Source organism: Ipomoea nil, unplaced genomic scaffold (genome assembly GCF_001879475.1).
Source record: "Ipomoea nil cultivar Tokyo-kokei standard unplaced genomic scaffold, Asagao_1.1 scaffold2779, whole genome shotgun sequence".
In the NCBI taxonomy this organism is placed as follows: domain Eukaryota; kingdom Viridiplantae; phylum Streptophyta; class Magnoliopsida; order Solanales; family Convolvulaceae; genus Ipomoea; species Ipomoea nil.
In genome coordinates this window covers 2,238,998-2,264,870 of record NW_017619207.1, presented here as the reverse complement: position 1 = coordinate 2,264,870, position 25,873 = coordinate 2,238,998, and the positions used below count along the sequence as shown (strand labels likewise).

The 25,873-nt window shown below is 29.0% G+C and overlaps 1 long non-coding RNA gene and 1 other non-coding gene across 2 annotated transcripts; both read left to right on the top strand.

Annotated features, from left to right (window-relative positions):
• Positions 1 to 17,529: 17,529 nt before the first annotated feature.
• Positions 17,530 to 17,600, top strand: TRNAG-GCC. Its single transcript has one exon. It is a non-coding gene; the product is annotated as a tRNA-Gly (tRNA).
• Positions 17,601 to 21,024: 3,424 nt separating this feature from the next.
• LOC109157234 lies at positions 21,025 to 24,304 on the top strand. Its single transcript, XR_002050193.1, has 3 exons — positions 21,025 to 22,114; positions 22,690 to 24,069; positions 24,143 to 24,304. It is a non-coding gene; the product is annotated as an uncharacterized LOC109157234 (long non-coding RNA).
• Positions 24,305 to 25,873: the final 1,569 nt, after the last annotated feature.

Below are 25,873 nucleotides of genomic sequence, written 5' to 3'. Positions count from 1 at the left end.
CTCCGTCTATATTTTTGTTAGATAACCGTCTGAGAGAGGGGTAATTACGTCAATTTAGGCTATCTCCTTCTATCTATTATATCTATGTGTGTTTTGTTTTCTTCTCAGTCATAATTCGAAGGAGTCGGAGAGTCCAAGTTGCAGTAAAGGCATGGTTGTGGGCAGAGCATTTCGTAGTGCATAACTACAAATAAATGAGGGTCAGAGTAAAGGCATGGTTGTGGGATCAAAATCGTCCATCTCACAATAAAGAGATAGTCTAAATTGACGTAATTGCCCCTCTCTCATACAGTTATCTAACAGAAATATAGACGGAGGACCAAAAATGTCCTCGCCACAATAACTCTGTCCATAAAATGGCAAATTTTTTTATAAAGGACTAAAATTGTCCAAGCCACTATAAGTCTAGAACCAAAAATGTCTTTTACTCTTTTGTAAATTACCAACATGCTTGCTCCCTAGCATAGAAATTACTTATCACCATAAAATTTTTAATAGTATAAACTTTTCATTTTTTGAAAAGCTAACAGTACTTACCAACATGCTTGCTCCCTTGGTATATACGCATGAAGTTCCCTACAATGGAGTAAAAAAGAAAAGTGTTATTTTGCAATTTATTTTTGCAGTATAGGAAGCAACTTTGTAATGCATCTTTTTCCAATTTCATATACAACACGGGTTCTAGAAAAAAGCAAAATCTAAAAAAAATACCATTTGATCGTGAAATATGCACTCTCTAGATTTTATGGAATCACTCCCCTTTCTCTATGAGACTTCATATAGGTGCACACCAATCACCACCTAATAGCTCTGAAAGTCTTCAATGGAGAAATATCGTGGGCAAGAATAAACATTGGAGTCGTAGAAAAAAAAAACAAAATTGAAAAAAAATACCTCTTGATCGTGAAACATGCACTCTCTAGATTTTATGGAATCACTCCCCTTTCTCTATGGGACTTCATATAGGTGCACACCAATTGCAGTCTAATAGCTTTGCAAGTCTTCAATGGAGAAATATCATGGGAAGGATAAACATTGGAGGATTTGAAGCTTGTATCTACATCTACAATTATAATAAGAGCCAATAATGTTAGGCCCTTAATTGGAATAAAAAAAAATGTCGGTACTACTTGTTTCTTAAAATGAATGGTTCATAGTATTTTGATTTTAGTATTTCTTAGTGATTTTTCTTATTTATCCTTTATTATATTATTTTCTTCCCTTAAATAACCTTAAATTCCGTTAGTATAAACTTTATTAACGGAATATTCCGTTAACTATTTATTATTCTTAACTTACTCATTAATTTCTATAAGAAAGGTCTTAGGTTCGAACCTCATTCCAATTAGAGTTTGCATAATTGTTAAACATATACTACGAATATGTTACAAAGTATTAAAAAATATAATATAAAATTTAATATAAACTTTGGTCAAATAATTAGCTCATTTAAATACATAGCATTCAATGATTATAAACCAGAAACTTTGAAAATCATTTGATTTTCTTTCATTTTTAAAAAAATAAATTGAAGTTAAGTTTTTTTTTTTTTTTTCGTTTAATTAATCTTATTTTGATTATTGAGAACAAAACTTAATATTTCAATTATATTTCTATCAATGCATGAAAACTTCTAAAGAATTGAAATTTATAAGTTAATTTGTATTATATTATTATAACAATATATATTGTAACCTTATATTTTGAATTATTTATTATCATCCTTTATTGATAGTAATTGTCATTGACAAACTCTCATAACAGTTTGTCTCAACAACAAATGAATATTAAAAATCAATGATTTCATTATTGTGGATGAAAAGTATGTACACCACTTTATTGCTCTTATTAAATTACTAGTTTTTTACGCGCATTGCGCGATTGGGATAATGTCCAATACTTTTTTGTTAAATAAGTACTTTAAAGTATATTAAGGCAGGATTATATTGCAATTGTTCATTCATAGATAATTGAAGGTTGAATTTGCGTATTTAAATAGGTAATTCTTCTCCCAAAGGTTGAGTCCCCAATCCCAATGGCCCCCCACACTCCGACCCGACAGAGCATTGTGGGAAGTTGTAAATCACGGTGACTCAATGGTTCAGCAGACAAGGCCAAATGCTGATACGCACAAGGAATCTGCCCACTTTGGACATAATTCCCGCACTGCCGCCACCGAGGTTCAAACCTTGGTCTCTTCTCCCAAATACTACCCACTAAACCATTGAGCTAAGCCCGTGCGAGTTAAATAGGTAATTCTAAGTTTACAAATGCAAGACAATATAGTCAAGATTGATTATAATTGTCAATAAAATAATTGTATAGGTATAGTTGAAACCAAATACGGGACATAAGGAAAAACTAATAAAAATTAGGGCATAAAATATTAAATATATACTAATATTGTTTGAGGAGATTCCGACATTAGGATTTGTGGTTAAGTTCTATTAAGACTTTAATATTAGAATTAGATTAACGGTGTAGTTATAATTTTATATTAGACTTTAATATTAGAATTAGACTAACGGTGAATTAACGGAAAAGTTAAATGGATAATCATATAATTAAGGATAAATTAGAAAATCTTAAAAAAAAAAAAAATTAAAACCTGAACAATATGAACCATTCATTTGATTTAATAATTTGGCGATCATTTTTTATACCCAATGTTAATAATTAAATAAATTCGCTGGTCAAATCCGCTAACGCTAACCGCTAACTGCTGATTGTCAAACAAGGACATTGTAGTTCTCACTTCAATTTGTTTTGTGATTTGAATACTCTCTTTGTCACAAAATCTCTCAAGTAGTTAATATGGTTGGGTTTATTAATTATATTTTTAAATTTTTTCATGATATTAATAAAATACTTGGTAATAAATATATAGCATTATTTTGTAATATAACTTTGATATTTAATTAGAAAAATAGTGCACAAAAAAGATAATAGATAATGTAGTGAATATAATCAATTGATGAATTTGAATGTAAAAATTTTTACATTTGAGAAAAATTAAGACAATATAACTAATGAAAATATTTCTTTTAATTAATTTATTGATAATTAATATTTTTTTTTTGCACTGAATAAAGACATTGTAAGGACAATGTAGTGAATATAATCAATTAATAAAGTTGAATATAAAGAATTTTTATATTGAAGAAAAATAAAGACAATATAACTAATATAATTATTTCTCTTATTTTTTTTTTGAATGTTACTGGCCCTATTACATTGTAGTATCTGTTCAACCTCCACTGAGGCTCAAACTCGTAACCTTCCAAATGGAAGTCCAACCCGGGTACCATTAGACCACATAGTCTTGGTTATTTCTCTTATTTAATTTATTGATAATGAATAATTTTTTTTTGAATAAAGACATTGTGGACACATAATTCTAAATTAAAGAAATGCATATGTATTATTTTTTGTTGTAACTACTAAATTATTATTTATATAATTTAATAAGAGTAAGTAAAATAGAGTACTAATAATGCCAACTTTGATTGGGATGAGGTTCGAACTTAAGACTTTTTTTATTGAAATCAATGAGTAAGTTAACGGTGAACTAACGACAATTCTGAAAATTTTAACGGAATTAGTAACGGTGTGTGGGTATTTTGGGAAATTGTAGTGTAAATTTTAAATCTGATCAATCTTTTAATCAATCTGAGCCATTCATTTGATTAAAATCTGTGACCGCCATTTTTTCTACCCATTATAGGCCTAACTCTCTTGGGCTCTTATTAGTATATAATATATATATATATATATATATATATATATATATATATATATATATATATATAGTAGAAAAAATAAATTAGTAGCTACAACAAAAAATAATACATATGCATTTAATTAATTTAGAATTAGATGTCTATAATGCTTCTATTTAAAATGAATTATTCATTATAAAAAAAAATAAAAAGATATATAATTTCATTAGTTATATTATCTTTATTTTATACCATTCAAAGATTCCTTACCTTCAAATTTATTAATTTATTATATTCACTACATTATCTATTATCTTCTTTTTTTTTTTACATTATTTTCTAATTAAATATCAAAGTTATAATATAAAATATGTTATATATTTATTTATTTACCAAGTATATATTTTATACAAATATAATAAATATTAATATTTTGTTCAATACTTTCACATGATAACCTATGACACATATCTCACAACACATGAAACATGTAGGGGAAATTAAACTACCACTATCAAATATCAACATGTACTTGTAAGATAAAGAGTTCATAGCGCAACTAAAATCTTAGTCATATACACAATAAGGCAAATCTAAAGCTTCCTACACCATAATCTCATTACATGATGAATCCCTCTATGCTACCAAAAAAAAAAAAAAAAAAAAAAAAAGACATGTACTGAAGATGAAGACAATGACAATGCTATCCAAATGAGAATTAGAGATATTGAAACCAAAATTTGTATTTATTTAGACTATCACTTTTAGACTAAGTATTTAGACTAGCGTTATTACAAAGTTGCAAACATTTATTTTGGAATAAGGTTCAAATTGGCCATTGAACGTAACATGAAAATGCAATTAAGCCACTGAACACTCCAAAAACGTGCAATTAAGCCACTGAACACTCTAAATGTATGCAATTTTACTGAATAGCAGGTTACCTACTTACGTGACAACTGAGTTGATATTTTAAATACTTTTTAACAAATTTTAATAATAATTTTTTTTAAAATGAAAAATTTTAAATTAAAAAAAAAAAAAAACAGACGGGGTAGCCGACGGCCACCCCATCATTTTTTTATTACTTTTTTTGAATTTCTTGATTTTTTTAAAAAAAATTTATTATTAAAATTTATTAAAAATTATTAAAAATTTCAACTTAGCTTCCACGTAAGCAGGTAACCTGCTATCAGGTGAAATTGCATACATTTAGAGTACTCAGTGGCCTAATTGTACTTTTTTTTTTCTTCAGTGACTTAATTGCATTTTCAGATTACGTTTAGTGGCCTATTTAATTTGAACCTTATTCCATTTATTTTTGTGACAGTTATATATAATCAATCTCTCATATATTATATTGCATTTATATATACTTTAAATTACTGATTTAAATAAACAAATTCAACATTTATTTACTTATGCATGAACATCTTCTATATAATATTGCATTGGTATACTTTGAAATACTTATTTAAAAAGAATCATTGGGCATTATCCCATTCGTGCATAGCGCGTAGAAAAACTAGTGTTAGTATACATATCGATATCTCTATATATAATTACTCAATATAAATAAATGAATGACTGAATATAAGGGAAAAAATATTACCAATTAACAGATTTACCAATTAGGTTAATACGTAAATATGGAAATAATATTATCAATTAATAAATTTTTATTTTACATTTAATTACCAAATAAGTTTTACTACAAAAGTTTGGGCAGGAAAATGAAATAGGAGGATTTTACTTTTATATATATATATATATATATATATATATATACACTTATATGTAATAGTATTGTCTCGTGCGATGCACGGCTAAATATTATAAATAATTATAAATTATTTCCACTTGATTAGGGTAAAGGAATTTGAAGTACACTAAATATATACATGAATTACAAATACATTTTAAAAAAACAAAACTTTTTTAAAAAACAAAACTTTGTATTCAATATTACGTAGAAAATAGAATGTTACACACTATTAAACACTTTCATGGTAAATTACATATTATAACTACTTTTAAGTTTAGTTTTATTACCCCTATTATTATATTTGTGGTACTATAGTAACTAGTATTTGCGCCTGTGCGCTGCACGGAATAAATTTGTTATAATATTTTAAAAATATTTAGATTGATATACAATTGTATAAATTATAACATCGAATATTATATAATATAATTTAAGAATTGAGTTCCACTGATTATGTTTTCTGATGTTATCAATGCTTGAATTCGACTAAATAATTTTCCAATTAATAGCTAACGTGTAGATATACACATTCGTTGCTGCAACTGTAGAGATTTTATATATCAATGTTTATAAGTTGTATTAATTGGGTTAATTAGCTCCTTGTCTAGCAACTCAGTTATATAAATTATTTTTACGGAAGTTATATTTTCTATGTAGATATATAGCAATTTTTTCATCTTTGTATATAAAAAAACATAATATCATGGCTTGAATTATACATTATTGAAAATCTCTTTGTATACGACATTGGTAGTAGTAACGAAATTTTATCCATGCTCGTCTAGAGTTAAAACAATTAGACCATTAGGAATTAGGATGGGTGACTCGGGAAAAAGTCACATACAATTAACCGTGATTAAAGACTGATTTTTTCAGTAATAACTCAACGTGAGTTAGTGTTTGACCCTGACTTTTGTTGATAGTCATGACATATGCGAACATCAACGTGAATTGTTTTCGTTAGAACTCGAAGGGCAATCTCGTATCAGAAGGGTGAAAGACATTTTAATTGAATACTTTTATTAATAGTATACATATAGATTGGTGTAAATAATAATCAATAAATTATTAGTCCTTATAAAATTACATAGAATTTCAAATGGATTTTCTCAGTTATTACGCAGAATTTGTTTATGTTATTCTCACAATTATAATGGTTTAATTATTCTCTGAATTTGATAACCATTTTCCATTTTTAAGTACATATTCACTTTAATTTTTGATAAAAATTCATTAGATATTAGTTAATTTTCATATAAAATTTTGTTACCAATTACGCTTTATTGGTTTTTTTTTTTATACCAATTAATTAATGTTCATATTAATTTGGACGAGAATGTTGAAGATGTGGATTTTACTTTTATTAATAGTATAAATTGGTGTAAATAATAATTAATAAATTATTATTTCTTTATAAAATTACGCAGAATTTCAAACGAATTTTCTCATTTGTTACGCAAAATTTGTATCCATTATTTTCACAATTTTAATAATTTAATTATTCTCAGAATTTGGTAACCATTTTCTATTTTTTATGTACATATTGACTTTAATATGTGGTAACAATTCATTAGATATTAGTTAATTGTGGTAACAATTTTAATAATAAAATTTTGTTACAAATTAAGCGTTATTAATTTTTTACTAACTAATTAATATTCATATTAATTTGGGATGGAATGTTGTAAAGGAGGATTTTACTTTTATTAAAGTCATTTATTAAGGAAATTTAAACTAGTTAAAGTACCCTAATCATACTATATTTCTTTGTAACTGTATATTAATTTCATTTTGAAATCAATGGTTCACATATTTGAATTATTTATTTTTTCTTTAAATATTCTCATTGTAAACATAAATGATATTGCAATAATTAATTTAAGATATTTATCAAATTGTATTTTTTTTAAATATAAAATTTTCTCATATTTAGGGATTAAAAAATATTTTAAAATTATTTTTTATTAGTAAGTATTTTTTTTTTAAAAAATATTTTTCAACAACCCAAACACGCCAAATTATATCGTGCACTGCGGTGCATAATCGATTATGCACCATGCATCAAAACGACGTCGTTTTATTTAATAAAAAGAAACAGAATCTTCGCAAAAAATAACTATGTTCTTCAGTTTCATTTTCTATACATTGTAGTTTCAGTTCAACACAACTACAGTTTCATTCAATATTTATACACTCAAATATGTGAAAATGTTATTTAATTTTATTTTATATACACTATAGTTTCATTAAAACACAACTACATGATCATTTCTATATAATTACAGCTTCATTGTACAATATACACTCAAATATGTGAAATGTTATTCAGTTTCATTTTGTATATATTGTAGTTTTATTTCACCACAACTACAGTATCATTTTGATATAACTGCAGTTTCATTTGATAATATAACTGCAGAAATGACGTCGTTTTGACGCCCGGTGCATAATAGATTATGCACCGCGGTGCACGATATAACGACTGCCCAAACACTCCCTTAGTCTCTAATAAAAAACTGAAAAATAAGTCATTTCATTAAGAAAATTAAAAGTAATTAAAGTAAATCTAATCATTCTATATTTATTTGTAACTGTATATTAATTTCATTTTGAAATTATTGGTTCACATCTTTGAATTATTTATTTTTTTCTTTAACTATTATAAACAGAAATTACGATATTTATCAAATTGTATTTTTTAGAAAATATAACATTTAAACATTTTATGAGGGGTAAAAAAATATTTTAAAATTATTTTTTATTAGTATGTATTTTTATTTTAAAATATTTTTCAGCAATCCAAACACTCCCTTAGCCTCCCATAAAATACTGATAAAGAAAAGTCATTTCATTAAGAAAATTAAAACTAATTAAAGTAAATCTAATCATTCTATATTTAATTGTAACTGTATATTAATTTCATTTTGAAATCATTGGTTCACATATTAAATTTTTTTTTTAATTATTATAATTTATAAATAGAAAGGATATTGTACTAATTAATTTATGATATTTATCAAATTGTATTTTTAGAAAATATAAGATTTACACATGTTATGAGGGGTTAAAAAATATTTTAAAATTATTTTTTATTAGTAAGTATTTTTTTTTAAAAAAAAATTTCCAGCAACCCAAACACTCCCTTAGTCCCCATAAAAAAACTGATAAAGAAAAGTCATATCATTAAGAGAATTAAAACTAATTAAAGTAATTGTAATCATGCTATATTTATTTGTAACTGTATATTAATTTCACATTGAAATCATTGATTTACATATTTGAATTATTTATTTTATTATTTAATTATTATAAACATAAATGATATTATACTAATTAATTTCTTACATGTATCAAATTGTATTTTTTTTTTAAATATAGTGTTTTGTCCATGCATTTTACGGATTTTTTTTTGTTATTATGAATTTAAAAATTAAAATAGAAAAAATAAAAAGATGTTAAAATGTAAAATATAATAATATAGTTGGACTTTTATATATTTGGTCAAGTATCTATTTTCATAACATACAAAATTAAAATTAAAATTTTGTATGGTTAATATAATCTCTAATCATGTACATATTTAGATAAATTTATAAAAAAAATCATATAATTAAGTTGATTTATTCCAAATTGTATTTCATATATATTATAATTCTAAAAATATGAATAATAATAATTAAGAGAATTGTACTTAGAAATCAGTAAAAAATGTAAATTCTAAATTTTGTTGAATAAATAAAAATTCTAATCAGACGCATATACTTATATGATTGTATAATACTTTGTATATACATATAATATTTATTAATATGTATATAGGAAATTTCTATAATATAATTTCATTAATTATAATTTATATGGATAGATTTATACTTAAAAAATTATATTTAGAAATTTAAAAAGTGTATGTATGTATATTTAAAAAAATTATAAATATTCATGTTTTGTTTATTTTATAATTTCATTTGTTTAATTATATTTCATATTTTATTAATTATAATTTAATGAAATTTTCACAAATATTTCTACGAAAGAAATCATATATTTCTAAATTTCATTAATTATATTAATTATAATTACCAAATATTGTGAGAATTACTATAATAATTTCATTAATTATAACATTTGTTCTCTTCCAATATTTAAATACATTTTTATAAAATTACCTTAATAATAACACAAAAGGAAAGAAAAATTATGAGAATAATCTATGTCTATATATCTATATATAATTAAAATTCTCCCAGCCAAGTTTTTTCTCCAAAACTTAGGGACATATATATATATATATATATATATATATATATATATATATATATATATATATATATATATATATATATATTACATTGCATATTTACCACATATGCATATTTCGTGTTTATATAGTATATTTTTTGGTATCAAACATTTGAATGGCATTTTCTAATTTGAATGGTAATATACGGGGGGAAATGTCAACATACAAATGGTAATTCTTTCATTACTATACTAATTTTAATGGTAATTCTTTAATTACTATATTTCACAATGAGTCAACGTGGTCATGCCCATCATTTTTCAAGAGACATACAAATGAAATAGTCAATTATTAAAATTGTTTATGATTTCATTTTTAATTTTTGTCTAAATTTAAAGATATATATTTTCGAGAATTATAACATTTTTTGTATTAAATGAAAATTTTAAAGTTTTACCTTTCTTGAGATCTCTTACCATTTTATTATTTCAATATTGTACCATTTTGAACTCATCCATGGTGTATAAATATACTCTATATGACCATACACAATCCATTGCGGAGACATTTGTACTAAGAGTAAACTTCTCCTTAAACTAAATTCGGTTGTCAAGAAAATCTCCGTTTTCATTCATAATGATATTCCTATTTCTGAGTCTGTCATCACCGTTCTGTACATCAATGATGTCTGGATTTCTAGGTCTTTCATTGTTCCTTTGATCCTTATGATTGTGCCATTGCCAGCATTTTTTTATTCGGGTTGAGTACAACGTGAATTTTTTTTGGGAGGTTTCTCTAATTAAATATAGTTTGAATGACTCCCACACACATCATTTATTTACACAACCTGGAATGGCTTCCAAGGAGAAGGGGACACTGTGAAACTGCATGACATTCGGAAGGAGCAAGTGCATTTTAGGGGTGCAATTACTTTGTGATTAAAAGTAATTTTTGGTTAAATTTTTTTATTTCCTTTGTATTTTATTTTATTACTTTTTTTTATTATTTATACTAATATGTGAATGGAGTAACACAAAATCTGAAATTGTATTTGTTATTTATTTCTTCTTTTTAAATAATCATTATATTTGTATTTTACAAAAATTTAGAAAAAATCAAATATAGCTAAATTTTTAATAGGTTAAACAAACACTCTACCACCAAGTTTGAAGTTAAGAACTTTACCCATTAAGCTAAAGGCATATTTGTGTTAATATTTACATTTGTATGTTAATATAAATGTATATATTGTTTTATTAAATGTTGTAAACTTCAATTGTAATAGACAAAATTATCCCTATTACATTATTGTTAGACTAAAATACCCTTATACCGTTATAACACCGTTATTATTTAATTCTAAAAGTTTCATAATTCTATCATTATTATCATACACCTATATCTAATTATCTATGATATCTTTTTCCTATTCTTTAATTATCATTTTATTAAAATCATTATATAATTAGTTCAATTGTTCATTATATTTTAATTAAATTTTTATGAATAGTAAATCATATATGTGTTTATATATATATAGGCACGCACACGCACCAATATATGTGACCGGTTACTAGTTAGTATTATATATATTTTATTTATTTATTGTAAAAACAAAGTATAAATTACATCAAAATTGTTTACATTATTAATAAACAAAATATCAATTTTGTTAATCTCTATAGTTTTCAAATACGATGATTAAAATTTACTAATTTAAGGATTTTGCGAAATATAATTTGAACTATAATTTGTAATTATTTGCATTTATCAATTTTTTAAGGTTGGGCATAAATTTTCGCGCATCACTCGTACAAAATGCTATTATTATATATACATATTATAATAATTAATAATTTTAACTCCTCAAGTCTTCAGATCTCAACTCTAAGTCGTAAGTCTCAACATTTGGCATTTTAATAATTCTTAGTTTTCAAATATTAACTATAGATGGATGATTCTTTATATTTTCATCAACAAAACACTTCAAGTGGCACTCCAAGTGAGCCAATTGAACAATCGGGCAAGTAAAAAAGGAAACGTTTATTTAGTGGACTTCTACCAAAACCGAACTGAAACCGAACTTTTCAAACCGAAACCAAACTCTATTTTAAACCGAATGGTTTAATTTTTTAAAACCAAAAAACCGAAACCGAACCGAAACTCGAAGTGCCCAGCCCTAATTGTTATCATCCTCGATCGCATCTCTACAATCTTCCATAAAAACTAAACCATTAGGGTTCTGTTACCAAGACTCTCCTCCTCAATTTCCTTTTGTTGAAGCAGAGCCTCCTTAAATATCTTCAAGCTCATACCAGACGATATAAAATGCAAAACATATTGAAGTACGTGAGAATATAGTTAGAAAAAGGTAGAAAATTCATATGAAAATAAAGCAGAGAGATGAGCCTGAGATTCTGTGATTGAAGAAGCCCTTGTATTTATAGGTAGAAAATACTAATTCAAAAGAAAAGTATAATAATTTATTTATTTAAGGTAATAACATCATCATCATCATTATTATTATTATTATTATTATTATTATTATTATTATTATTATTATTATTATTATTATTATTATTATTATTATTATTATTATTATTATTATTATTATTATTATTATTATTATTATTATTATTACTACTACTACAACTAGTATTGTCCCGTGCGATGCACGACTAAATATTAAAGATTTATTTGTATTGTTATAATAGATAAATAAATGTTTTTATTTATTAGCTACGAACTATAATAATGGTGTTTAAAGTTTTACGAAAAAGAAGCATGAATAACAATTTATTTTTTTTTAAAACAAAATTTGACATTGTATAATGTGTACATGTCCAAGTGTTACACGTTATTAAACACTTCATGATAATTGATAAATAATATTAGTGATTGAATTAGTAACGGACTCATGGTAAATAATATTAATGATTCTAATAAATTCAATTTTAAAGATGTTTTTAACACACAAACTACCATTATATTACACATAAAATAGACCTATACCTCTATGTGAATGTCTTCCTAGATGTTCATGTACTCTCCTAAGCAAAATACAAAAAGAGAGGGCTGATGATCAAGTGATCAGGTTCTTAGAAGGACTCAGTGATGACTATGAGTCTGTTAAATCCAATGTGCTTGTGATGGATCCCATTCCGGAAATGGAAAAGGTCCTCAACATGACCTTAAAAATGGAAAGGAAAATTAATGGATCTGTTAGTCAAAGAAGCAGTGACCTAGTTCAGTCCAATGCTGTCCAAAATAATCAGAATCAACCTATAGATGAACACAGTAGTGTGGCAGTTTCAGCTTCTAATGCCAAAAAGAAATTCAATAGTAATGGAGGGAAGAATGTTCCTAATGCACCTATTGTGGGATGATAGGACATACTATTGAAAAGTGTTATAAAAAACATGGATATCCCCCTGGTTGGGTGCATGGCTACAAGTCCAAAAACAGGCAGAATCAGGAAGTTCAACAGGTTGTGAATCTTTCTGTAAACCAAGTTGGTGACATAGGGATATCAGCTGATCAACTTCAAAGATTGGTGTCCTTATTGCAAGGACAAAGCCAAGGAAATCAATCATCTTCCAATGCTGCTGTGACAGTAAGCAGCTCTGGAATAAAGCCTTCATTCAAACAGACCTCTGAGAACTCCAGTGAAGGTAGTTATATTTCCAACTTGCATGTTAATACTGTTTTGACTTCACCATCTATTTGGATATTAGACTCAGGGGCAACAGATCACATTACCTGTTCCCTAGAGTTCTTTGAAAGATATCAGATCATACATGGGGTGTTTGTGAGACTGCCTAATGGAGAAACAGCCAAAGTAACTCATATAGGGGAAGTCAAATTGGATAAGAACCTGCTATTAAGAGATGTCTTGTATATTCCTGCTTTTTCATTCAACATTATATCTGTTAACAGACTGGCTAAACAGATGTCTTGCAAGATTATTATGAATACTGATTCATGTACTATCCAGGGTCCTCATGGGACAGTGGTTGGTTTTGCTAAGGAGAAAGATGGACTGTACCTGATCACTAAACCTCCTGTTAGAAAGAAGAAATCTTATGCTGATGAAACTATTGATGTTCAGTGTAATAGTATGTCCTTGATGCTATGGCATAATAGACTAGGGCATTATCACTTAAATAAGATACATCTTTTGAAAGGAATAAAGCATGGACATTTTGTTAAATCTGCTAATCTCCCTTGTGATGTATGTCATTTTGCCAAACATAAAAAATCAACTTTTCCTGTCAGTGTCTCTAGAGCTGAAAGATGCTTTGACTTAATACATATGGATGTTTGGGGTCCTTTTGCCATTGCCTCATTAAAAGGAGAACATTATTTCCTAACCATTGTTGATGATCACAGTAGATTTACTTGGTTGCATCTAATGAGAAGTAAATCAGAAGTTAAGTTGCTATTCCAGAATTTCTGCCAATATGTCCATACTCAATTCTCTGCAAATATTAAGGCTATAAGGACTGATAATGGGACTGAATTCCTCATGTCTGATTTCTATAACAAGAAGGGAATTATCCATCAAAAGTCATGTGTATATACACCTCAACAAAATGGGATTGCAGAGAGGAAACATCAACATCTTTTAAATGTGGCCAGAGCCCTTAGATTTCAATCTGGTTTGCCCATGGAATTTTGGGGACATTGTGTCTTACATGCTTGTTATACCATTAACAGACTACCTTCTCCTATTTTGAATGGAAATACTCCTTTTGAGATGTTGTTTGGGAAGCAGGTGATATATGATCAGTTCAGAGCTTTTGGCTGTTTATGCTATGGTGCCACTATTGCACAAGGAAGGAACAAGATGCAACAAAGAGCTAGAAAGTGAATTTTTCTGGGGATTCCTGCTAATGTCAAGGGTTATCTATTATATGATATCATTAACAAGGACTTCTTTGTTTCCAGGGATGTCCATTTCTATGAGCATAACTATCCTTTCAAGGAAGATATTACTTTGGTGAGCTCAGAACTTCCTGAAAATGAGACTCAGGAACTTGATCCTTCTCTAACCTGGTCCCAAGACCTTAATACTACAGGAGTCCATGGTCCAGAAATATTAAATGAGATTGATAAACCTGATGTACCAGAAGGCAATATCACACATGATGCAATACATGAGGCAGCTCTGGAAGAAGAAAGCAATTCTTTTCAAACCAATGAACCATCCTATGAATCAGTTCACAGAATGGGTGATGATGATGCTATTTCTGAATCAGTCATGAATACAGTAGATGATGTTCAACCAACATTGAGAAGATCAGAAAGGCCTAAGAGTATTCCTACAAAATTGATGGATTATTACTGTCATTCAATGACAAGCAATGGAATCCAGGTTAAAACTTCCCCACACTCCATAACCAAGTTTATATCCTATGAGCATTTATCTCCTTCTCAGAGGTTCTGTGCATCTTCTATTTCTGCTGAGCATGAGCCACAATCCTATAATGAAGCAGTAAAATATGAATCTTGGAGAAAAGCCAAGCAATCTGAAATTCAAGCACTTGTTGAGAACAAAACTTGGATACTAACAGAGCTCCCAAAAGGAAAATCTCCAATTGGATGTAGGTGGGTTTACAGGATCAAACACAAGGCTGATGGGACTGTGGAAAGGCATAAGGCAAGGCTTGTTGCCAAGGGCTACACCCAGCAGCTAGGAGTGGACTATGTTGAGATTTTTTCTCCTGTAGCAAGGATGACCACTATCAGGCTTTTTCTAGCAATAGCTATTGCAAAAGGATGGGATATTCAACAATTGGACATCAATAATGCCTTCCTACATGGTGACTTGGAAGAAGAAGTTTATATGACATTACCCCCAGGCTTTCAAAGTGAGAATCCTAAACAGGTTTGCAAGCTGATGAGATCTCTCTATGGCCTAAAACAGGCCAGCAGGCAGTGGAATGCAAAATTGACAAAGGCATTAATTGATGATGATTTCCAACAGTCCACAGCTGATCCTTCATTGTTCATAAAGGCAACAGAGAATTCATTTACTGCCCTTTTAGTTTATGTGGATGATATTCTTGTTGCAGGCACACATCCCCATCTGATTGAGGAGTTAAAAAACTTTCTAGACAAAGTTTTCAAGATCAAAGACCTTGGACAGTTAAACTATTTCCTTGGAATAGAGGCTTTCAGATCTACTCAGGGACTTAATCTATGCCAGAGAAAATACACCCTGGACATATTGAAAGAGTATGGGTTTCTGGAGGCTAAACCTGCTTACACTCCTATCACTACAGGGCAGAAACTCACAAGCACTGAAGGTACAAAGCTTGATAATCCTGAAGTCTACAGAAGGCTAATAGGAAAGTTGTTGTATCTCACAAACACTAGGCCAGATATTACTTATGCTGTCCAACAACTAAGTCAGTTTGTTGATCAGCCTAGAGATATTCATCTTGTGGCAGCTCACAGAATATTGAGGTATCTAAAGGGGGCTCCTGGTAAAGGGTTGTTTTATTCAGCCAAGTCTCATCTCAAGCTGTGTGGTTTTTCAGATTCAGACTGGGCTACTTGTGCAGAAACAAGGAAGTCTATCACTGGTTTTTGCATTTACTTAGGGGAATCATTGATATCTTGGAAAACAAAGAAGCAAGCTACTGTTTCTAGATCTTCCTCAGAGGCAGAATACAGGGCATTGGCTTCTTCTGTGTGTGAAATTCAATGGCTCCTATACTTGATGGCAGATTTGAATGTGCTCCCTGCCAGTCCAAGTGTGTTGTTTTGTGATAATCAATCTGCTATAGCCATTGGAGAAAATCATGTGTTCCATGAACGTACTAAGCACATTGAGATTGATTGCCATGTGGTCAAGCAAAAGGTTAATGAAGGTGTTGTAAAGCTCCTTTCCATTCCATCCAAGGAACAAACTGCAGATGGTTTCACCAAGGCATTGCCTAAGCCAAACTTTGATGTTTTCCACTCTAAGCTGGGCCTTCAAGATATTCATGCTCCAGCTTACGGGGGGGGGGGGGGGGGGGGTGTCAAAATAACAGCTCATTCACAGCTCATTCAAGCTCATCACCAGCTCATCTACCCATTCGATCAGCCTGTCATATGTGTTTAGCCTCAAGGGCTTTTTTGTATTTTCCTTATTTCATAATTCTGTTATTTCTGTTACTGAGCTGCCAGTCTATATAAGGCTGCTTCCTTTCTTCTTCTGCATTCGAGACTTCACTTCATCAATAAAACTGCTTCTCATTCCACTCTTTTCACTATTAGATCTAAGATGCACTAAGTTTTCTATCACCTAAGAATTTTTTTGTTTAAAATCTATTCCATCGTTTGTCAATTAATTCTAGAAAATCCTATATTAATTTTGTTTAAAAATAATTCTTTCAGCTTTTAAGAATCATGATTGTTTAGGAGTTTTAAACTTAGCATTCAGTCTCTAAAGCAGCATTCTACACGTTTTAGTCTTCAAGAGAGACAAAAGTGTGAACCAAATACGCATTTAGTTGGATACAAATATTTATATTTCTAAGTAAAATATTTTACCCATCAAGCCCCAGTGGTCTAGTGATAGAATGATACCCTGCTATGGTACAAACACGGGTTTGATTCTCGGCTGGTGCAAAGCACTTGTTTTGCTTAGCTTCATGTGGTTTTATTGTTTTACCATTTTGCGAGCTCTTTCTTTTCCCGAAATTGCATATCAGCATATTATATCTAGTAGTTATTTACTTATTTATATTTAAGTATTACTGAAAGATTACTTGGATGGCATTAATTTAAATATTACTGAAAGATTAAGACATCCAGCACCAGTGGTCTAGTGGTAGAATAGTATCCTGCCACGGTACGGACCCGGGTTCGATTCCCGGCTGGTGCATTCCATTGATTTTTAGTCTCTTACCATTTCGCGAGCTTTTTCTTTTACCGAAATTGCAGATTATACCTAGTAGTTAGTATTTACTTATTTATTATATTTAAACAATAGTTATTGTTTGTCATATATAATTTAATAGAGATTTTCCACGCCAGAGTTATATTTTAAGAGATTATTTTCGAAATTTAATTGACTTTTGCTTTTTTTTTTTTTTTTTTTTTCTAAATATATTTGTTGTGTCAAAAAATAAAATAAAAATTGACAGTGCTCTACTAAATAAAACATTATTTAATAGAGATTTTCCACGCCAGAGTTATATTTTAAGAGATTATTTTCGAAATTTAATTGACTTTTGCTTTTTTTATTTTTTCTAAATATATTTGTTGTGTCAAAAAATAAAATAAAAATTGACAGTGCTCTACTAAATAAAACATTATTTTCTTAATGTATTTGTTATTTGCTTTTGGACATGATAGTAAAACAATATCTCATTGTCAAGATAATTAATTACAAAAAGAAAAACCTTCTATATTTAAACATAATAACCATAAAAATAATATCTAAATATATATTTTATGACCTATTATTTATTTATATATTTTATTGATTTATTGATTATCTAGATATTATCTAGTTATATTTTACTGGTATATATAGAATAAGAGTTAATTCCAACAATAGTCCTCCGACTATTGTGATTTTTCAAATTTAGTCCTCGTCTTTTAATTTGGACGAAATAAACCCTTGACTATCATAATTGTCCCACCATTGGTCCTTCCGTTATTAAAGGACCAATGGTGGAACAATTATGATAGTCAAGGGTTTATTTCGTCCAAATTAAAAGACGAGGACTAAATTTGGAAAATCACAATAGTCGGAGGACTATTGCTGGAATTAACTCTATAGAATAATATCTACATAATGAATAAAAAATAATAATTGTAAATAATTACAAAAATAATTAGTAGACTATAATACTAATGTAAACAAAATCTTACTTTTGCAACATCCTGTCCAAACTACTTCCCAAACTATTACCGCAAATTATGCTGTGCAACCGAATGCATCATGCGCATGGTGCATTCGATGCAAAACGACGTCGTTTTGATTAAAAAACGCGCGTCCCACTTAAAGAAGAAATTAGGTTCGATTCCCGGCAATAGCATTTTTATATATCCATAAATTCATAACTATATATCCATAAATTCATAACTATATATCCACAGTGAATGAATGAAGTAAAAATCCACAATGAATGAACTAAATATCCACAGTGAATGAATGAAGAAAATATCTACAATGAATAAACTAAATATCCACAATGAATGAACTAAATATCCATAAATTCATAACTATATATCCACAAATTCATAACTATATATCCAGAAATTCATAACTATATATCCACAGTGAATGAATGAAGTAAATATCTACAATGAATGAACTAAATATCCACAATGAATGAACTAAATATCCATAAATTCATAACTATATATCCACAAATTCATAACTATATATCCAAAAATTCATAACTATATATCCACAATAATGCTGTTGCCGAGAATCGAACCTGAATTTCTTTTTTTAAGTGGGACGCGCGTTTTTAGTCAAAACGACGTCGTTTTGCATCGTATGCACCATGCGCATGGTGCATTCGGTTGCACAACATAACCATTGAACTATTACTATATAAAATCTAATAATTATTAAGACAATTAAACTAGGGAAGAAGAAGAAGAAGAAAAGTAGTGTGGTGGGCAAATTATACCATGTATCAGGGTCTACTTTGCATTATAGACCCTGATCTAAAAATAACTTTCAAATTCTGTATGTATAGTTGATACATTCTGTATCTACAGTTAATAGTTTCTGTACGTATAGCTATCATATTAATTATTATGTGTCAGCAATTATCAAGTCAGATTCTGTATTTATAGTTGACACATTTTGTACCTGCAGTTCATAGTTTCTGTACATGTAGTTATCATATTATGTATAAGCAATTATCAAGTTATTTGTTTACATATACAGAAACAGTTAATTGTAGGTGTAGAATCTATTAACTAGTGGTGTAGTATGGTGGAGGGGGTAGTGGTGTGGTGGGTAGAGGTGGGCAAATTATGCCATGGACCAAGGTCTACCTTGCATTATAGACCATGGTCCAAAAATAACCTTCAGATTCTATATCTATAGTTGACACATTTTGTACATGCAATTTATAGTTTTTGTACCTATAGTTATCATATTATGTGTCAGCAATTATCAAGTCAGATTCTATATCTGTAGTTGACACATCCTGTACTTGCAGTTGATAGTTTCTGTACGTGTAGTTATCATATTATGTATCAGTAATTTTCAAATTATTTGTTTACATGTACAGAAACGGTTAAGTGTAGGTACAAAATGTGTTAACTGAAAGTACATATTTTTTGTATTAGTGTTCACAATGCAATATGAACCTTGGTCTATGGTATAACAATTTGTGGTTGTAATGGTGGTAATAATAATTCGAAAACTAGTATGAAAAAAGAGGAGAAAATTAAAAAAATGGGAAAATGACACTTTTTTCCCTGAGTTATATACTTATAACATTTTTTTCCCTGAATTATTCATGTAAGCACATTAGCCCCCTCAATTATTTTAAGAGTGGCGGTTTTTCCCCCTAATATATTAAATTGACATTTCTACCTTTAAAATACACATTTTATTTATTTTTCTTCACCAACAAATTATTGCGTATGTGTAGGGATGACCACGATTCGATTCGAATTGAACCGGACACTATAGCAATCGAATTAAAAGTTTCCGGTTATGATTCAGATCCAGAAACCAATATTTGGATTTCAGTTTATTAAAATTATGAATCGAAAAAACTGGATCCTGAACCGTGAACCGGTGGTTCCGGATCCGGTTCGCGATTTTGAACCGTCTTTATTTTAAAATTTTATTTGTTATTTTAAAATAGTCTAAATTCAACAATAAATGTATTTTATTTTTTACAGTTCAGATTATGAACCGGCCGTCCCGGTTCACAATTTTAATAAACTCTAAATATCGGGTTTCGATTCTAAATTATAATTAGAATATTTCGGTTTGGTTGCTATAGTGTCTGTTTGGTTTGAACCAAATTGTTGTCATAATTTGTGAAGAAAAAAATAAATGAAATATTTATTTTAAGGGTAAATATGTCTATTTAACATTTCAAGAGAAAAACATACACTTAAGGCAGAAAAAATGTCATTTTTCCTAAAAAAAATTCAAAAAATGTTTTGACTAAAAATTAAGAAGAAATTTACATCAAATTATACTTTTTTTTTTCTATTCACCAGAAATGAATATTTAAGTCATTTCACGAGTTTTCATGTGATCCTTATTTTAGACTCCGTATTAATTAATACATATAGATTAGCAGGCAACTAAAATTTAGAACAAAATTTTTTTGTTTAAAAGATAACAGTTTCTCCACGGCTCGTGTCTATATTTACGCGACAGGTCTTACCGGATTCCATAACCCACAGAACCTAACGCCTTGCCTAAATTTCCCCTTGTTTTCATCTCTCTCTTTGATCGCTTCACCCAAATATAAGCTTGTAGATTCTGCCAATCCGTACTCCATAGCCGATATCATGAAACTATACAGTTCTGTATACCAGAGCTTCCGTATTTTGGCGTATATGTATAATATATGAGAGATGTATTCCGGACTTTTGCGGTGATGGATATATGTATTTGTTAGGGATCTATTGGCTGTAATGTGAGTTCAGATCTGAGTTGATATGCGAGTGTTTTGAGATCAGCTCCATTGCTTTTCTATGGTTTTAAGTTTTTGCTCTTTTTTTTTTTTTTTTTTTTTTTTTTTGGTGTTTGGTGGGGATGGTTGAGACACTGGAGGCAGCGGTTAATCGATCTGTTCCTGAAACTCAAAACTCAAAGGATAAATTAGCGTAACAGGAATCGATCGATAAACCTCTGCATCCAGCGCTTTACCCCTCTTTGCTTGCCTACATATTTCATGTTTCTAGTTTTTTACTTCCCTTTTAATGCTTTTTTTTTGGTGGGGGCTTTGGTATTGATGTTTAAAGAACAAATTGTGTAGTTTTTTTTTTTCTTTGTGAGGTATGGAATTGTTGTGTATATGAAAAAGGGTTATAGGAGTTTGGTTGAAACTTCATTTTTAATCATTTTGGCTATAGATATGATAATGATAGTTTTTTGTTATAAGATTGCTAGAATTTTTATGGCTAGATTTTAGTTCATCAAGATTTACTAAGTCAACCCTGTATGGAGTACCTTCTTTGAGATAGGTTAGTTTACTCATTATCTTTTTGTTTCTGGTAAAAAAATTAACAGTTTTATTTATCTTGCTCTTGTGGTTTGCAGATTTGGTTGGCCAAGTTATTAACTATTGCTCATATGATAATTGTGATACCTTTCTTGATTTGCTTGTTGTGCATCAATAAATCTGCAGAATTCATGGCAAAAAAAAATTGCTTATTTTTGTCTTCCATTGAATGCAGGTCATTTCTGGAAAACTTTGTTTTATCCTTCCTGTTATTCATTGAGATGCGGGTAATACTATATATATGTAGCAAACATAGGTGTCTAGTTGTAAGTACAAGGATATCTTTAAATGCACAAAGATATGTGAAATAGTATTTGCACCAACTTTAGAATTGGGTATAGAATGGAGTTCTGCAATTTCTGATGCAATGACCTTTGTGTATGTTTCTAATAAACATTTGCTTCCATCCGATGTTGCTGTTAACTTGACTCTTGAAATTTTTTGGTATGGTAATTTCTTTGCCAAGTATGACACTTTTAAGCTAAAATTGTGATTACTATGGCATATTGGATGATCAATTTTTGAATAATAGTTGAAGCGTTGCTGGGAATTTATGCCTCTTTCATATGCATGTTATTTTATGCATTCTGTCACAAGTTGCTCATTTGGTCTATATAGATTTATGACTTTCATTCAAGAATCCGTTCTATCATTGAATGCCTTTGCTACCTAATTTTTAAGACCGGGATTGTGTTGGTTGTCCCAAACTGTACAAACGAGTGGTTTGTCAAGCTTCCTGAATTATGTCAGGCACCTATATGGATGTAAATCATCATCATGCTTTTGATATTTATTAGGTAATAGCTCTTCACAGTTACGGTGTAATGTTTCAGAACAAAATTTGTAACTCTACAATAAGAATTCTATAGTGTTGGTTCAGTTTCCTTTTCCAGTAGCACTCTATGTGGTTTTGAAGTTAGATGTGCTATGCTCTAAAGGGGTATGTGATTCTGAGACTGCTGCTCACAATCTCACCACCCACATCTTGTCGCACATGGCACATCGTGTTTGTGAACAGAGGTATATACGACTAGTGTTGGCATTTCATTAGAATAAATGTTCACAGCCTTATTCTTGTTTGTTCACTGATCAAAGTTCAGATGACAAATGCAAAAATCAAATTCCAACCTCTTTTGTTGTCACAAGTAACTCTTCAAGCAGGAAGAGTTTCATGTTGATCCGCATAGTGCATTGAATCTTAGACTTAATAGTTTACATGAGACGGAATGCCTAAGTTGGTAGTTGAATTGCATATCTATTATTTATATATATGATGTTCAACAAGTCAGATAGTAGTTATCGGTCATAGAGTAATATTGCATGTATTCCGCTTTATGTGGTGCATTGTTGTGGTTGGTTGACTAAGGTAAAACTTTTGCCATTGGTAATGTATATTTGATTTTCTTGGTATGGGGATAAAATTACCTTAAAGAGAAAAAAAGCCATGAAATTGGGGAGGGAAATGTCATCCCCATGACACATAGGAGGGAAGTACCATGAGAGGATGATAGTAGGAAATTACAAAATTGCCAGGGAGGGGATCTTTGCTTACAAGGGATGATGATGTGAAGCTCTTAGGAATCTGGTATCACATTCCTTTTGCAAACATAGTCAAGAAATATAGTAAGCTGGACCAATCAAATTGTCCTTGTTTTTGTTGCCGTGATATAAGTTGTCTCAATGTGATCAGCATCAGTTTAAAGTAAAGAGTGTTGGTCACTTTCAAGATAAAGATTCTTCTTTTGGTTGCTTTTTTTTTTTTTTTTTCAATGGTGATTCATGCCATATTCATGTACTCTAGTGTCTGTGTGATTACCGCATGGCAGTTCAGTTAATCACATGGGTGAAGTTTGGAAACAATGACTCGATATTGAGTTTCACCAGTGATAGTGTAAGAGCAACCTTTCAAAGTGAAGGGGCTCTTTATGCGTGAACAAAGTTCTAACCCCTATTCAGTTGAGTTACCATGATTTACATTCTCCCATATGCTCTGTCGGACTATAGTGTGGGGCTCTTAGAATTGGGGATTCAACGTTTTGGGAACAACAAAATTATTTATTTTCTACCTACCTTTGCCTGGTGGGAGATTTTGTATTGTGTCGTAGGCATACATGTCATTCAAAAAGTTTTGTAGTTTTTTTTTTTTTTTTTTTTTTTTTAGGAAAAAAATAGCAAAGGTAGGTAGAATTTTCCATTCAAAAAGTTTTGTAGTTGAGCAAGCAAATAGCAATACGTAACTTTAAGGTAACATATCACGTGTTTGATCTCTACCTTTTTTTAGAAATATCGAAAAAAAATAGAGCTGTATGGAAAAACATTACGCAATTTTTTGTGCCCAAGAAAAGAAAAAAAAAAGGTAATAAGTGGGGTAAACGTGTAATATTTTTCCATACAGCTGTAATAATACTCCTATATTACGGAGTACTTTATAAGTACTCTTTCGGTTTTATTTTATGTGTTTGATTTAGTATGGATGATTCTTTATATTTTCATCAACAAAACACTTCAAGTGGCACTCTAAGTGAGCCAATTGAACAATCGGGCAAGTAAAAAAGGAAACGTTTATTTAGTGGACTTCTACCAAAACCGAACTGAAACCGAACTTTTCAAACCGAAACCAAACTCTATTTTAAACCGAATGGTTTAATTTTTTAAAACCAAAAAACCGAAATGTCTTTAAAAAATATTTTAAAATTATTTTTTATTAGTAAGTATTTTTTTTTTAAAAAATATTTTTCAACAATCCAAACACGCCAAATTATATCGTGCACTGCGGTGCATAATCGATTATGCACCATGCATCAAAACGACGTCGTTTTATTTAATAAAAAGAAACAGAATCTTCGCAAAAAATAACTATGTTCTTCAGTTTCATTTTCTATACATTGTAGTTTCAGTTCAACACAACTACAGTTTCATTCAATATTTATACACTCAAATATGTGAAAATGTTATTTAATTTTATTTTATATACACTATAGTTTCATTAAAACACAACTACATGATCATTTCTATATAATTACAGCTTCATTGTACAATATACACTCAAATATGTGAAATGTTATTCAGTTTCATTTTGTATATATTGTAGTTTTATTTCACCACAACTACAGTATCATTTTGATATAACTGCAGTTTCATTTGATAATATAACTGCAGAAATGACGTCGTTTTGACGCCCGGTGCATAATAGATTATGCACCGCGGTGCACGATATAACGACTGCCCAAACACTCCCTTAGTCTCTAATAAAAAACTGAAAAATAAGTCATTTCATTAAGAAAATTAAAAGTAATTAAAGTAAATCTAATCATTCTATATTTATTTGTAACTGTATATTAATTTCATTTTGAAATTATTGGTTCACATCTTTGAATTATTTATTTTTTTCTTTAACTATTATAAACAGAAATTACGATATTTATCAAATTGTATTTTTTAGAAAATATAACATTTAAACATTTTATGAGGGGTAAAAAAATATTTTAAAATTATTTTTTATTAGTATGTATTTTTATTTTAAAATATTTTTCAGCAATCCAAACACTCCCTTAGCCTCCCATAAAATACTGATAAAGAAAAGTCATTTCATTAAGAAAATTAAAACTAATTAAAGTAAATCTAATCATTCTATATTTAATTGTAACTGTATATTAATTTCATTTTGAAATCATTGGTTCACATATTAAATTTTTTTTTTAATTATTATAATTTATAAATAGAAAGGATATTGTACTAATTAATTTATGATATTTATCAAATTGTATTTTTAGAAAATATAAGATTTACACATGTTATGAGGGGTTAAAAAATATTTTAAAATTATTTTTTATTAGTAAGTATTTTTTTTTAAAAAAAAAAATTTCCAGCAACCCAAACACTCCCTTAGTCCCCATAAAAAACTGATAAAGAAAAGTCATATCATTAAGAGAAT